Below are 14,699 nucleotides of genomic sequence, written 5' to 3' on the forward strand. Positions count from 1 at the left end.
CGATCCTTTTCCCTCTCTCTTAAGTCATATTCTCTGTCCTTTGCTCTTTCCTCAAGATCCCTTAATTTAACCTGTTCCTCACGTATCTTAGCTTGTTCCTCACGTACTCTTGCTCTCTCCTCACGATCAAGTCTATCAAGCTCCTTTTTGTCTTCTCGCTCTCTTTCTAACTGTCTTTCTTGGATTTCTCTCTCAATTCTCTCTCTCTCCTTTTTCTCTTCTCTTACGATTCTCTCCCTCTCCTTATTCTCTTCTCTTTCACTTTCTAACTGTCTTTCTTCTCTCTCAATTCTCTCTCTTTCAAGTCTTTCCTGGATCTTAGCACTAATGAAAGATTCTAAATTTTTCCCTGTTATTCCTAACTTACTTCCAGCATTCATCCAAAACTGGTATTCATCCATGCTTGCAAGAATAACTTAAACTATCAGGGGAAATGAAATGGGTATTAAAGAAAACGGAGGGTTCAATTCCTGCTCCGCTCAAACTGTAAATGAACCAGAGGGCTCGATCCCTGCTTCAATTAAACAATATGTATTAACGAAAACGAAGGGTTCTATGCCGGCTCCGAGCAAACAGTAAGTAGAATGGGGTCCCTTGACCATCCAATCTTCTCACCAACAAATCAAGAGTGTCCTATGACAGTTCCCTTGATATAATAAAGAGCTCAATGAAACAAGTTGTCACTGGAAAATCTCGGGTCCCTAGAGTCTAATCCTCCAAAGTGTTTCAAGCTTACACACAATTAGGTGGCAGAATTAAATATTATATCCTGCCTGACTTGACTTACAATAAATTGAGACTATAACAATCACCAAATCTTTTAAATACCTCTACTGTAGTCCTACCATAGAGAATCATTACTCATGGCTGGTGGTAACCATCTGTGGTATGCAGCATTGAAGTTCAAATGGTAGATTCGAGATGGAGTTGAATCTTGATTCAGTAGAGTTGATCCTGGCAAGGTCGCCACTTGAGAAGGCTTATTCAGCCCTGTAACAACTTCAGACAGTATTACCCAGGCTCGCTCCTCCTCAGGAAAATTAGTGAATAGAAAAAGAAATAATAACAGACAAACATAAACACTTTATTATGTAGAAAATATAAAATATAAGACACTTAAATATGAAATATTAATCCTACATTAAAGAAAATGAAAAAGGAAAAATATAAATGATAACTGAATTCAACGCTAATTTAACACTTGGGTGTCTGGTGTTGGTGACACTGCTTATTGAAATCGTAGCCATTGCTGATGATGGGGGGGGGGTCGCAGGTGCTGGTGACCACCACTGGCTAGTTCTTCACAGATTCACGCCGTGAGTATTATCCCGATGACAGGAAAGCAGGTTCTTCACCGCTGCAATGATGTGGGGTTACGTCCTGCAATTTCATACAGGTGCACAGGTACTTAAATGCAAAATGGGGAAGTCTCTGGACGTTAGTCCTTCTCCTGTTCTTCTCGTTGATTGACAGGTGACCCTCACTGTCATCCAAGCTGAAAAGATAGACAGGTTACCCACTGCTTAAATAATCACTCTCCGTGGCAGTGTACATTACTCAAAAGACATGGTGATTATTACAACAGTCAACCTAGAGCAAGACTGAAAAGACTAAGTTTATGATTGATCAAAAGTGAAGCTTTCAACCAATAAATCCACTAGAATACAAGGCAGGCATGTACTTACAGTAGAGTTGGGAGCTGTGAGTCGAGTGATTTACTGTTTGACCAGAGCCCCACACGTCACCTTTCGAGGGGGGGGAAAAGGGAGGGGAAGGGATAGCGGGAGCTAGACTGACCCTATGTTAATAAGCAGCCGGCAATCAAACCATCACTTTAGGGGTGGGGGAGAAAAGGCGGGAAAAACAGGAGCGTGACTTACCCTACCTTAATACCCTTTATCGTGTTTGGCCGGAAAAATTCGGTATTAATTACGTGTTTTGGGGGCGTGTCATACTCCATGCCCCGCGTGGCCAGCTTCCCGTTCTTTAGTTCCAACCAATCACAAGCCTTCCCTGAGTCTCTTCAGCTAAGTACAGTTCGCTTCTGCCGCCTTCCCATTGGTTGAGAGATCAAAATATAAACACTGGTGGCTTGCCTCCGCCCACACACGCATTTTTCCCTCCACCCTTACTAATCTACTCTTGGATTATACATTCTACAATGTCGGTAAGTACTGATTGTTGTGTTTAGTGCTTACATGAATAGTTTAGGCATATTTTGATATATACCTAAAGTTCGTGTGAAGCATAATATGAGTGTAGCATGCAGTTGAAAAAAGTGCAAACATTTTATACCGAATTATTTCGGTCTTGCACGAGTTTCCGGGAATGTCCAATTTTAGTCAAATAAATATTTATAAAAAAATTTCAATTGCATATATGAACTCTGTAGTGGTCTGGATCTATACAGGAGGTTTCTATTGTCCTTCCAGATCAATGAGAAGTTGTTTTATGGGGAGCAGTCCACCAGCAGGTCGAGGTATGTCTGCGTTTCTGAAGAGAGTGACTCAGAAGCAGAGGTAGATGAACCAGAATTGCTGGATAGTGGTGATGAATACTTGCCACCGGATGCACAGGTGTCAAGTGATGATGAGGAGGAAGAAAGGCCAGCCAAAAAACAGAAATTAGTGAAGAAAAAGTAAGGTATTACGATTGCAACTATTGCAGCCACTCGAAGAAATTGGTCACATCCTCATTCCAGTGTTCTGTATGCAAAGTAAATCTGGATAAAGAGTGATAGAAATTGCTTCAGCGAATACCATACCATCAATTAGCAATATAGAATAATTGGTCATCCAAATGAATCTCAGGAATATAGGGATTGAAAGTTGCATCCATTTGCAATTTGTCATTGTTGAGATTTGCTTCCTTTTTATATTTTTGTAACAATTAAAAATGTTTTGATTCAAGTTCCATTTATGCTTTTTATATTGTCTGTTTGTATATTAAATTTAAAAAATTGTTTTGGTGTGTTTTATTAACAATTGCAAGTTTTGCAACATAAAATTTTTTAATCCCTTTGTCGGGCGCAGCCGGATATTTTCGGTCTCCGGAGATTAGCAATTGCTCGAAAACTAACCATCAGAAATCAATTTATATGGGATCATTGAACTTGTATTGAGTTACTCTATCCACCATAGGGAGTTCAGTTCGAATTTCAAATTTTCGGACCCCTTGCCTGATGAAGGGAAGTCTCTGGACGTTAGTCCTTCTCCTGTTCTTCTCGTTGATTGACAGGTGACCCTCACTGTCATCCAAGCTGAAAAGATAGACAGGTTACCCACTGCTTAAATAATCACTCTCCATGGCAGTGTACATTACTCAAAAGACATGGTGATTATTACAACAGTCAACCTAGAGCAAGACTGAAAAGACTAAGTTTATGATTGATCAAAAGTGAAGCTTTCAACCAATAAATCCACTAGAATACAAGGCAGGCATGTACTTACAGTAGAGTTGGGAGCTGTGAGTCGAGTGATTTACTGTTTGACCAGAGCCCCACACGTCACCTTTCGAGGGGGGGGGAAGAGGGAGGGGAAGGGATAGCGGGAGCTAGACTGACCCTACGTTAACAAGCAGCCGGCAATCAAACCATCACTTTAGAGGTGGGGGAGAAAAGGCGGGAAAAACGGGAGCGTGACTTACCCTACCTTAACTAGTAGCCGGCAATGAAACTATCACTTTCGGGGAGAGGGAAGAAAGGCGGGAGCTTGACTTACCTTACCTTAACTAGTAGCCGGTAATGAAACTATTGTTACTATATTGCTACTCCTATCTATTGAACTTTTCCCTCACAGTGACACTGGATGTACGTGCATCGTAATTTCGGACAAACTATTTCCTTACTTTAAAACCTCTCGTGTGTCCTCTATTTTTTCAGATTACTTGGGTCGTGAAAATACTTTCCCTAAAATACGTTGTTACTTGAAAACTAAATGGTTCACCGGTTGGATTAATGTGGTACTAGCTCCAATTACTTGTTCTATAATAGTGGGTAACATTAAAGGTGCCGTTCTTCCTTCAGAGGCGGATCTTTCGTCACCACCCGTGGATTTAAGTTTTCCAGCTCCTCTTCCTTGCAAGTTAAATAAGCCCCTTAACAATTCTGCACTGGAAGCTGCATTGTCTCGTACGGTTCATTTGGTGGTGGAAACAGATGATACTGCTCTCGATAGTGCGGTAGCAGAATCACCTGTCCACTCGTCTTGTGAAAGTAAGGGTATTGCCTCTGGCACTCTCAATATCTTGACTAGGGCTCAGACCATAACCCTGGCTTCTCCTACCTCCTCTTCTCCCACCGTAAGTCCTTTTATTTTCCCAGATTTTATATCCAAGTATGACTTTGTAAATATACAGCACGATTGCCCTTCACTTCGGGAATATCATAATCAAGCTTTTAACAACAAAGTTATCCACGTGAGATATGTATCTCAAAAGTTTGAATATATTAATGGTATCTTATATAAATATGTATTTAAATCTCATTCTTCAGTGGTAGATTATTCCCTCCTTGTTGCTCCTAAACCATGTCGAGAGACTGTTCTTCAAATGGCTCATGATTTGCCAGTGATCAAACACTTGGCCTATCGTAAGACGTGGCATAAACTCAAGCACACTTATTTTTGGCCAAGCATGTACTTACAGGTTACAAAGAAGTATAGTTCTTGCAATAGGTGTCAGGTTCTTACTGCACAAAATACACACACTCCTAGTTCCTGTATATTTATTAAATCTAAAACTTCCCTCCTGCAGAAACGAGATACTCCACCATAGAAAAGGAATGTTTGGCCCTTGTGTGGGGTATCTCCAAACTAAAATTTTATTTACTGAGGAAAGAATTTATTTTAGAAACGGATCACAAACCTTTGATATACCTAGAAATTTTAAGGGAACCAACAGTCGCCTCTTAAGGTGGACACTGGCACTCCAAGCTTTTAAGTTTCATATTGTGTACATCAATGGTTCATCCAATTATTTCTCTGACTGGTTAAGTCATGACAGTCAGTAGATTTGTTGCGTTACGCGACTCTTAGTATTAGAACTTTTTCCTCGCCTATTCTTCTTATACTCCTTGACTATAAGTCTTGGTATGGGGGAGTATGAGGGAAAAGTTCAACAGATAGGAGTAGCGAGCGAGTGTATGGTGACGATAGTTTGATTGCCTGCTGCTTGTTCAGGTAGGGTCAGTCTAGCTCATGCTATCCCCTCCCACCCTCTTTTCTCCCCACCCCAAAAGGTGACGTGTGGGGCTCCGGCCAAACAGTAATCACTCGACTCACAGCTCCCAGGACAACTGTAAGTAAAAGCCTCTGCTTCTATTCTAGTGGATATTGGTTGAAAGCTTCTCTTTTGACCAATAATATACTGTGTCCTTTCAGTTTTAAGCTCCACATGAGAGTTTTCGATACTCACCACCTATTTTTAAGTATCTTACACTTATCATTGAAAGTGATTTCTTAAGCAGTGGGTAACCTGTCTCTCTTTCCAGCTTGGAATGACAGATCGGGTCACCTGCCAACCAACGAGAAGTGTTGAAGGAGACGGACTCAAACAGCCCATGAGACGTCATTCATAATCTACCTACCGGATTACTTGCACAGAGCACTTCCCATCATCTTTGCAGTGGTAAAGAACCTGAGTTCCTGTCATCTGGACTGACTATTTAAAGCAATAGACTCTGTGAAGAACTAGTCGTTGGGTTGTCACCAACACCTTTGACCCCCCCCCCCACATCATCAGTAACGGCAACAATTTATACAAGATGGTGCCAACCTCCACCCGACACCCCAATATAACTGTATATATTAGCGTTGAATTCAAATGTCATTTTTCCATTTAATTTTTCATTTTTCTTTCAAGTAGGATACACCTTCATATTTCAATGTTTTATCTTTGCATTAATAAATAATAAAGTGTTTATCTTTGTGAATTATTATTTCTTTTTCTATTCATTAATTTTCCTTAGGAGGAGCCAGCCTTGGTAATACTGTCAGAAGTTGAAACAGGGTTGAGTAAGCCTTCACAAGTGGCGACCTTGCCAGGATCAACTCGACTGAATAAAGATTCGACTCCATCTCGAATCTATCATTGAAACTTCAATGCCGCATACCACAAATGGTTACCACCAGCCGTGAGTAATCATTCTCTATGGTAGGACTACAGAACAGGTATTTGAAAGATTTAGTGATTGTTATAGTCTCAATTTATTGTAAGTCAAGTCAGGCAGGATATACTAGTTAATTCTGTCACCTATATTTTTGAGCTTGAAACGATTTGGAGGAATAGACTCTAGGGTCCCGAGATTTTCCAGTTACAAGTTGTTTCATTGAGCTCTTATTATATCAAGGGAACTGTAGTAGGACACTCTTGATTTGTTGGTGAGAAGATTGCATGGTCAAGGGATCCCATTCTACTTATTGTTTGCTTGGAGCTGGCATAGAACCCTCCATTTTCATTCACACATACTGTTTAATCGAAGCAGCGATCGAACCCTCCGATTTATTTGCAGTTTGAGCAGAGCAGGAATTGAACCCTGCATTTTCATTTTTCCCTGGTAGTTTAAGTTATTCTTGCAAGTATGAAGGAATACCGGTTTTGGATGAATACTGGGAGTAAGTTAGGAATAACGGGGAAGAATTTAGAAGCTTTCATTAGTGCTAAGATCCAGGAAAGAGGAAGAAAAGAGAGAGAGTACCTTGAGAGAGAGGAGAAAAAGGAGAGAGATCGAATTGAGAGAGAAAGTCAAGAAAGACAGTTAGAAAGAGAGAGGAGAAAAAGGAGAGAGAGAGAATCGAAAGAGAGGAGAAAAAGGAGAGAGATCAAATTGAAAGAGAAAACCAAGATAGACAGTTAGAAAGAGAAAGAGAGCGTGATAGACTTGATCGTGAGGAGAGAGCTAAAGTACATAAGGAACAAGTTAGGTTAAGAGAACTTGAGGAAAGAGCAAAAGATAGAGAAGTTGAGGAAAAAGCTAGAGAAAATGAACTGTGAGAGAGACAAAAAGATGGCGAGCTCAAAAAATCTCGCCTTGAATTAGAGAATAAAAAGTTAACTTTTGCACAACAACAATTAGAGGAAGGAGTAATTGAACATCATGCAGCTAGTACACATATTCCAACACCTAATTTACCTCCCTTCACAGAGGGTGAAGACATTACTTCATTAATAAATAATAAATAATAAAGTGTTTATCTTTGTGAATTATTATTTCTTTTTCTATTCATTAATTTTCCTGAGGAGGAGCCAGGAGGAGCCAGGAGGAGCCAGGAGGAGCCAGGAGGAGCCAGGAGGAGCCAGGAGGAGCCAGGAGGGCTGAGTAAACCTTCACAGAGATCGAGGAAGAAAGGGCTGAAGGTATCATCAGAGTTTGTGTAGTAAGTCAGTTGTTGTCAAAAAGTCAAGGAGAGAGCCCAGATGAAATGTGGGTCCATCAGCGAGAAGGAAAGGTAAAGAGAGAGCAGCGAAGCGAATTGACGTTGGAGGTAAATTCTGCATGCTCGTTGATAAAGTGGGCTATCTAACAGAATGTGGCTGACAGAAAATGGAACCTGACAATTCTCACAGAGAGGAGCAGGGCACCTCTCTATGAGATATCCATGAGTAAGACAAGTATGGCCAATGAGGAGACGGGAGTAGTCTCCCAACCTCGGCATTGGTGACAAGTAGACGGCCAGTAACCTATACTCGGTTTAATAGATTGAAGTTTGTTACCGAGTAGAGTAGACCAACGTTGTTGCCAACGGGTGTGAAGGTGGGTACCTATTGCAGCAAAATAGTCCGTCAATGGAACACCTCTATATGAAACTGGTAGGTCATGTACTGCTGATCGTGCAGCAGTGTCTGCCTGTTCATTGCCCTGTACGTCAACATGACCAGGAACCCAACAAAAAACAATATCTTTGTTCTTGGTAAAGATGTGGCGTAGCCAAAGTTGGATACCGAGGACTAAGGGGTGAGGTGTATCAAATTTCTGTATAGCCTGTAAAGCACTAAGGGAGTCTGAGACAACCACAGATGATGACTCAGGCATAGATGCAACACGGATAAGTGCTGCAAGAAGTGCAAACAATTCAGCAGTAAATATGCTAGCCGAAAATAGTAAATGCCCTCGTACGACGCTGTCCGGAAACACTGCAGCGAATCATGCACAGTCAGAAGACTTAGAGCCATCTGTGTACACTGTAATGGCATGAGAATGAGAGTGGAAGTGGTCAAGAAAAACAGAGCGGGAAGCTACCGTAGACAGTTGGGCTTTTGAGCAAGGGAGTGAGATAGAACTGATTTGAACAGCTGGAACTTCCAAGGAGGGTAGGGGAAAGTGAGATGCTACATGAACATAGAAAGGTGGAAATTGAAGAGAAGACAAGAGCGAATGTAGGCAATGAGAGAAGGGATGGAGCAAACAGGGTTGGCGAACAAATAATGTCTACGAATATCGGTGACCATTCTATAAATGGAAGGACTGCGGAGATCATGAGCGAAGGCAATGGGCATCACGGCGATCGGATAAGGATGGAACGTTTGCTTCTGCATAGAGGCTCTCAACAGGGGAAGAGCGAAAAGCACCAAGGCATAAACGTAATCCTTGATGATGAATAGGGTTGAGGCTAGATAGAGTAACAGGAGAGGCAGCTGAATAGATCTGGTCACCATTGTTAAGTTTTGATAAAATGATAATGAAATGTAGGTGAAGGAGAGCTCGACGATCAGCTCCCCATGAAAGATGAGCAAGGGTTTTAAGAAGGTTCAGCCGGCTGTGAGAAATTGTCTTCAGAGATGTATTGTGAGGTTTCCAGGATAATCTACAGTCAAAGAGGAGGCCTAGAAAACTGATTGTATCACGTTCAGGGATACGGGTACCATAGTGGTACAAAGGATGATCGGAGATGACAGAGCATCTAGTGAAAGTAATTTGGTGAGTCTTGGTACTGGAAAATTTAAATGCATGTGTGGTGGTCCAATTGGAAACACGGTCGCCCGCATGCTGGAGAGAAACTGTAATGAGGTGACAGTCAGGTCCTGCACAGGCAATAGCGAAGTCATCAACATAGAGTGATGACCAAATATTGGATGGAAGACTAGAGGCCAAATCATTTATAGCAAGGAGAAAAAGTGTTGTGCTCAGAACACGTCCCTGGGGGACACCTTCAGCTTGGATAAAGTCCGGGGAGAGCACATAATTAACCCGAAAACGGAAATGTCTATCAGTTAAAAAGTTCTTAAGGAAGGATGGAAGATTGCCTCGGAGGCCTAAGGAGTGGGCTTGGGCCAAAATATTATACCTCCACGTAGTGTCATATGCCTTCTCAAGGTCAAAAAATATGGCAATAACTGAATGGTTATTCGCAAAGGCATTACGAAGATACGTATCCAAGTGTAATAAAGGATCTATTGTAGAACGGCCCTTACAAAAGCCAAATTGACTAGTGGAGAGACTGTTGTGTGTCTCTAAATACCACATTAAACATCTATTTACCAGGCGTTCCATCACTTTGCAAACTGCACTGGTAAGAGCAATGGGACGATAGTGGGAGGCTTCATGTCCCGTAGTACACAGTGTTTGTGGAAAGGGAGAACAATGGCAGATTTCCACATCTGTGGAAGAACTCCTTGTGACCAAATAAGATTAAAAAGGCATAATAAAACTACAAGGGCTGACTGATGTAAATGTTGTAGCATACGAATATGAATGTCGTCGGGCCCAGCTGCCGATGATCGGTAAGCTGAGAGTGTTGGCTCCAGTTCCTGAAGTGTAAAAGGCACATTATACTGTTCTACTCTGAGAGAAGAAAAGTCCAAGGGTGCTATCTCTCTGGCAGACTTTGAGGAAAGAAACGAGGGGCATAGATGAAGCCCCTGAGAAATACGGACCAGATGATTGCCAATTTCATTGGCAACATCTAGTGGGTTTGTTATATCAACACCGGCAACCCGCAGAACAGGAGCCGGGTCAGGAGAATATTTACCACTCAGTTTTCATACTTTTTTCCAGACTGCACTAATAGAGGAAGGAGAGGTGATGGTGGAGACATAATCTCGCCAGCAAGTGCATTTAGCGTCTCGGATGACATGGCGGGTAATCGCACACTTCTGCTTAAAATCAAGAAGTCTCTCCGTGGTTTTATTGTACCGGTACCTGGCCCACGCAGCGCGTTTCAAACGTACTGCACGAGCACAAGCAGGAGACCACCAAGGTATGCATTTCTGAGAATGCCTGCCCAAAGTTTGGGGTATAGAATGAGAAGCTGCAGTTAAAACGGAGGATGGTGGCCTGGTGGCTAAAGCTCCCGCTTCACACACGGAGGGCCCGGGTTCGATTCCCGGCGGGTGGAAACATTCGACACGTTTCCTTACACCTGTTGTCCTGTTCACCTAGCAGCAAATAGGTACCTGGGTGTTAGTCGACTGGTGTGGGTCGCATCCTGGGGGACAAGATTAAGGACCCCAATGGAAATAAGTTAGACAGTCCTCGATGACACACTGACTTTCTTGGGTTATCATGGGTGGCTAACCCTCCGGGGTTAAAAATCCGAACGAAATCTTATCTTATCTTATCTTATCTTAAAAGCTCATCAATGGAGGTTGAAGAAGGAACCTCACTAAAAGCAGTTAGTTGTTAGTAAAGGTTCCAATTTACCTGATCAAATTGCCAGCGTGGGTTACGAATAAGTGGTGAATATGAAGAGGAAGCAAGAATGATTGGGAAATGATCACTGTCTTGGAAATCTTGGAGAACAGACCAGGTGAAGTCTAATGCAGCAGAGGAAGAGCACACTGAGAGATGGATGCATGAGAGAGTATGAGTATGAGGATCAAAATGGGTGTGAGTACCTATATTTAAAACATGGAAGGGGTGGGTAGCAAGAAAAGCCTCTAACTGAATGCCACGGGAATCACAGTGAGACACAGCAGAGGAAATGATGGGCATTAAAATCTCCAAATAACAGAAGTGGTGGCGGTAATGACGAAACAAGAAAGGCAATATCCGGGATAGATAATGCCCGAGAAGGAGAGAGTTACAAAGAACAGAGTGTATACCACCTATGTAAGTTGATACGGGCTGCTGTGTAATGCAGCGATGTACAAAGAAATACCTGATGGTATGGAATATCAGTGCGTAGAAGAAGAGCACTTTCATTAAAGGTCCCATCAGGAAAAGGATCTGAAGAATACAATAAATTATAGCCTGAGATAGGATAGATAATGGCAGAGTGTAATTTTGGTTCCTGTAAGCGAATACCAACAGGGAAAAACTGGGAGAGCAACATCTGAAGCTCACCCTGATTACCCCTGAGGCCGCGAATATTCTACTGTAAATAGGTCATGATTGGCAACGATAAAGATACCTGAAATCTGCAGGTAAGGGTACCTACAGACTAGAAGGGCTAGAAAAGTCCACATGCGGTGGCAAACGAAAACGTTCAAGTAGCGAAGGAACAGTGTGTTGTGAAGAATGGTGTTGCACAGATATAGAAGAGGAAAGAGAAGGAACAGAGGGTGGAACAGTGTCCATTGATGGTTTGGTCTCTGCAATATATTCAGAGATTGCTTCAAGTTTTTTGGAGTTCAGAGACGTCGTATGGGGGACAATTTTGGAGACGGAAGGAGGACGAGTTGGAGTAAAGATCGGAGCTATAATGGACTGTACCAAAGTAGGGGGGGGCAAAAGGGTGGAGGGAACTGGAGAAGTGTGGGAGGGGACAGAAGAGGCAGAAACCCAGGTGGCAGAAGAGGAAGAAACTTCGGAGGGGACAGGGGAGGAAGACACAGTACGAGGGGGTGGATGAACCTCCACACTTGTAACGGAGCCAATGAACGGGGAAGACCTAGGTACAGAGACCGGGAAGGTAAAATGTGGAGGTGGATGAAGGGAAGGAGGGGTTAAAGGAGATTTGTTGGACCTCATAGAAGTAGAGGGACGATTGGTAGGAGGTGTCGTACTGGGGTTTTTGAGGGAGAACACGAAGAAGTGAGGATAGACTGAGGTGTTGAAGTAGAGACATCTGAGCCCAAGACAGCAAAAGAATTAGATACAGGAGTGACTATGGGACTGGCAACCGCAGAGGAGGCTGCAGAAGATGGGACCCCAGAAGTGAGGGGACGTTTTGAAACACGAGAATAAGAAACACAGGGTAGTCTCCCTTGGAGGCGAAGATGAGAAAATGCCATAGCATAAGGGAGACCTTCTGTCTCTTTGAGGCAACGAATTTCCCGCTCATTTAAGTAGACCTGGCAACAGCGAGAGTGCGAAGGGTGATCCTCATGACAATTAAGGCAAGAGGGAGGTTGACTGCAAGATGCAGTAGAATGGTAATTGGCACCACAGACTGGGCATTTGGCTATAGATCTGCAATATTTTGCTGGGTGGCCAAATCGCCAGCAATTCCTACACTGTTGCGGTGTAGGGACCATCTTCCGAACTTGTAACCGATGTCCTGCTACATAAACAGAGGATGGGAGTTCACGGTTGTCAAAAGTTAAACGAGCCACATTGCAAAGGTATCGTCATCACCTGCTGGCGGGAAGAACATAAGTGTCTACCTTGAGAATTGCGAGATTCTGGAGTTCCAGCTGTTCGAGAATGTCATTGCCACATGTCTGGAAATTCTGTTGGACTATAGTACGGGGCAGAATAACAGTACCACTACAAGAATTGATGGAATGAAGTTTTTCGATAGTGATAGGAATAGTATCGATATATGAAAGAATAGAAAGATCATGAGCTTGGGTAGAATTCTGGACTGTGATGATGCACACATCACTCTCAAGAGCATGAAAGGAAATATATCTACCAATGTGGTCTATGAGCGCTTTGCCAATACTATGGTCAGAAAGATAGGCAGTAGAAGAAGTCGGTCATAAAGTAAAGAATTTAGTCCATTGCGGGGTTCGAAACTGAGTGTGGAGAGGGAGTGAATGACGTGTTGGTCTTTTCTGAGTAGAATGGGAAGGTAACAAAGTAACATCGTCAGGTGATTGTCATTGGCGTTTAGAAGTGGGACCAGAGTCGGTCCGACGTGAGACGGGCTGGCGATTCAAAAATCGTCGCACCATAGAGGGAGAGGCCAGAAGCATAGTCAAAGGAGAGCAGAGGTCAGACAAATCGAAGGAGTCAGTGGAAGCCCCGGTACCTGAAGCCGGTGAGGAAACAGCACCAGCAAGAGGTACAAGGGCCTTAGGAGTGTCCAAAGAGTGGCCAAAAGACGAGGCGAGGTCAGAACAGGGTGTGGTAACAATAAGGGGCCCGAGGGTAGCGGGGTCATGGATCAGGTACTCCATGATTAGCTTACTTCTTTCTTTTTGTTTTTAAGAAAAAAAGAAAGAAAAGAAAAGAAAAAAAAACAGAATAAAAAAAGGGGGGACCGGGGATAGATAGTTCCTAAGAGGAATGAAAGGGCCAGAAATCACCCTCTGTGCCCAAGAGGGCCTCAGTACCGCAAGTAGCGCAGATGCAGCATGGAACCCATGCCATACCCTACCCTTCATGCCAGTAAACCAGCAATCTGGGATAGCAACCTCACATCTGCCGAGCTACCTCGGTGGACAAAAGAGATGGCCACCGGATATCCACTACAAAGCATACCTCCATCGGCCACCACCCCCGGAATCCGAAAGGTGTCTTCCAGAGATACACCCATTGCCCGAAAGACACCTAAATCCACCCTCCGAGATACCAGAGAGGGATCGGGACATCCCCAGGCAATTCAGATCCCACGCCAAACTATGCCACTGCCAAGAACCTCAACGGAATCGGATGGACCCCGGTACCCTTCCCCCTACCTATGAACTAGTGTGCCTGTGGGAAAAAATCTTAAAAGGCCAAAAAGAGGAAGGGCAAAAGGGAGGGGTGGGGAGGACGAGGAAAGGAAAAAGGGGAGGATCGGATAGGGAAGGGGGAATTGGGGGGGAATTAGATTCAGTCTGAGGTAGGAGACTGACAGATCTAATTCCTCAGACCAAGAGCCTCTTCATCACGCCAAGGAGCCCCCCTTGAAAAGGGGCAGCCTTTAAAAAACTTAGTAACATACATCCCTATACATATACATACATATACGTACATTTGTGTATATTCTCGATCATACATACCCACACCGACTCATACACACACTTTAACGCAACAATAGATAAGACTTTTACAACCTTATATTTTAATCCTTTATTAGGAAAAAAGCAAGACAATTGAATAAATTTTAGAAAAACAGGATTACCCTGTATTCTTTATACCAAAATGTTATCAATGCTTTGATTGTTCCCTTTTGTAGTTGTCTCACTTACAAAGATCATTTACTTTATTAAATCTATGATCAGCAATGACCTGTTGTTTTTCAACATATGGCTAAACTAAAACATTTAACACACAAGAAAACTCTCCCAAATTACACCACATCTGACATGCCATCCCCTACCAAACAACTCTCATGACAATCCTACCACATTTACATATCTTTCAGTATGGTCATATTCGCGCTATAGAAAGGAAAGTGGTCTCTTAGTACTTAAGTAGCCAAGTTACTGAGTTCCTTTACCTTTATATTTCTATAAGCCTTCTGGAACGCAGTTACCCACCTTTTACCATAAATGATTTTATTTCTACAGACTGTGCAATAAATTCCTGCTGCAATTGCCCTTACCCTAATCCCCCCACCTTTTTCCTTCAATCTCCAGGAATAAAACAAGAAATCTGTCACAATGTACAGAAT

General features: G+C 42.8%; 1 protein-coding gene across 3 annotated transcripts in view; it reads left to right on the top strand.

The window, feature by feature from the left end:
* Nucleotides 1–14,699, top strand: part of LOC138855026 (uncharacterized) — a 139,491-nt gene that overhangs the window by 49,648 nt on the left and 75,144 nt on the right. Inside the window, exon 2 of one of the 3 annotated variants that reach the window (XR_011394197.1) lies at nt 5,966–9,269. The exons of 1 other annotated variant lie outside the window; for it this stretch is intronic. The gene's annotated coding sequence lies outside the window, so the exon portion shown is untranslated. Of the gene's footprint in view, nt 1–2,432; nt 2,815–5,965; nt 9,270–14,699 lie in introns of those variants that run through there. One more of the 3 variants, XR_011394200.1, reaches the window with a different exon arrangement.

This window comes from Cherax quadricarinatus, chromosome 78 (genome assembly GCF_038502225.1).
Source record: "Cherax quadricarinatus isolate ZL_2023a chromosome 78, ASM3850222v1, whole genome shotgun sequence".
Taxonomy (NCBI): Eukaryota; Metazoa; Arthropoda; class Malacostraca; order Decapoda; family Parastacidae; genus Cherax; species Cherax quadricarinatus.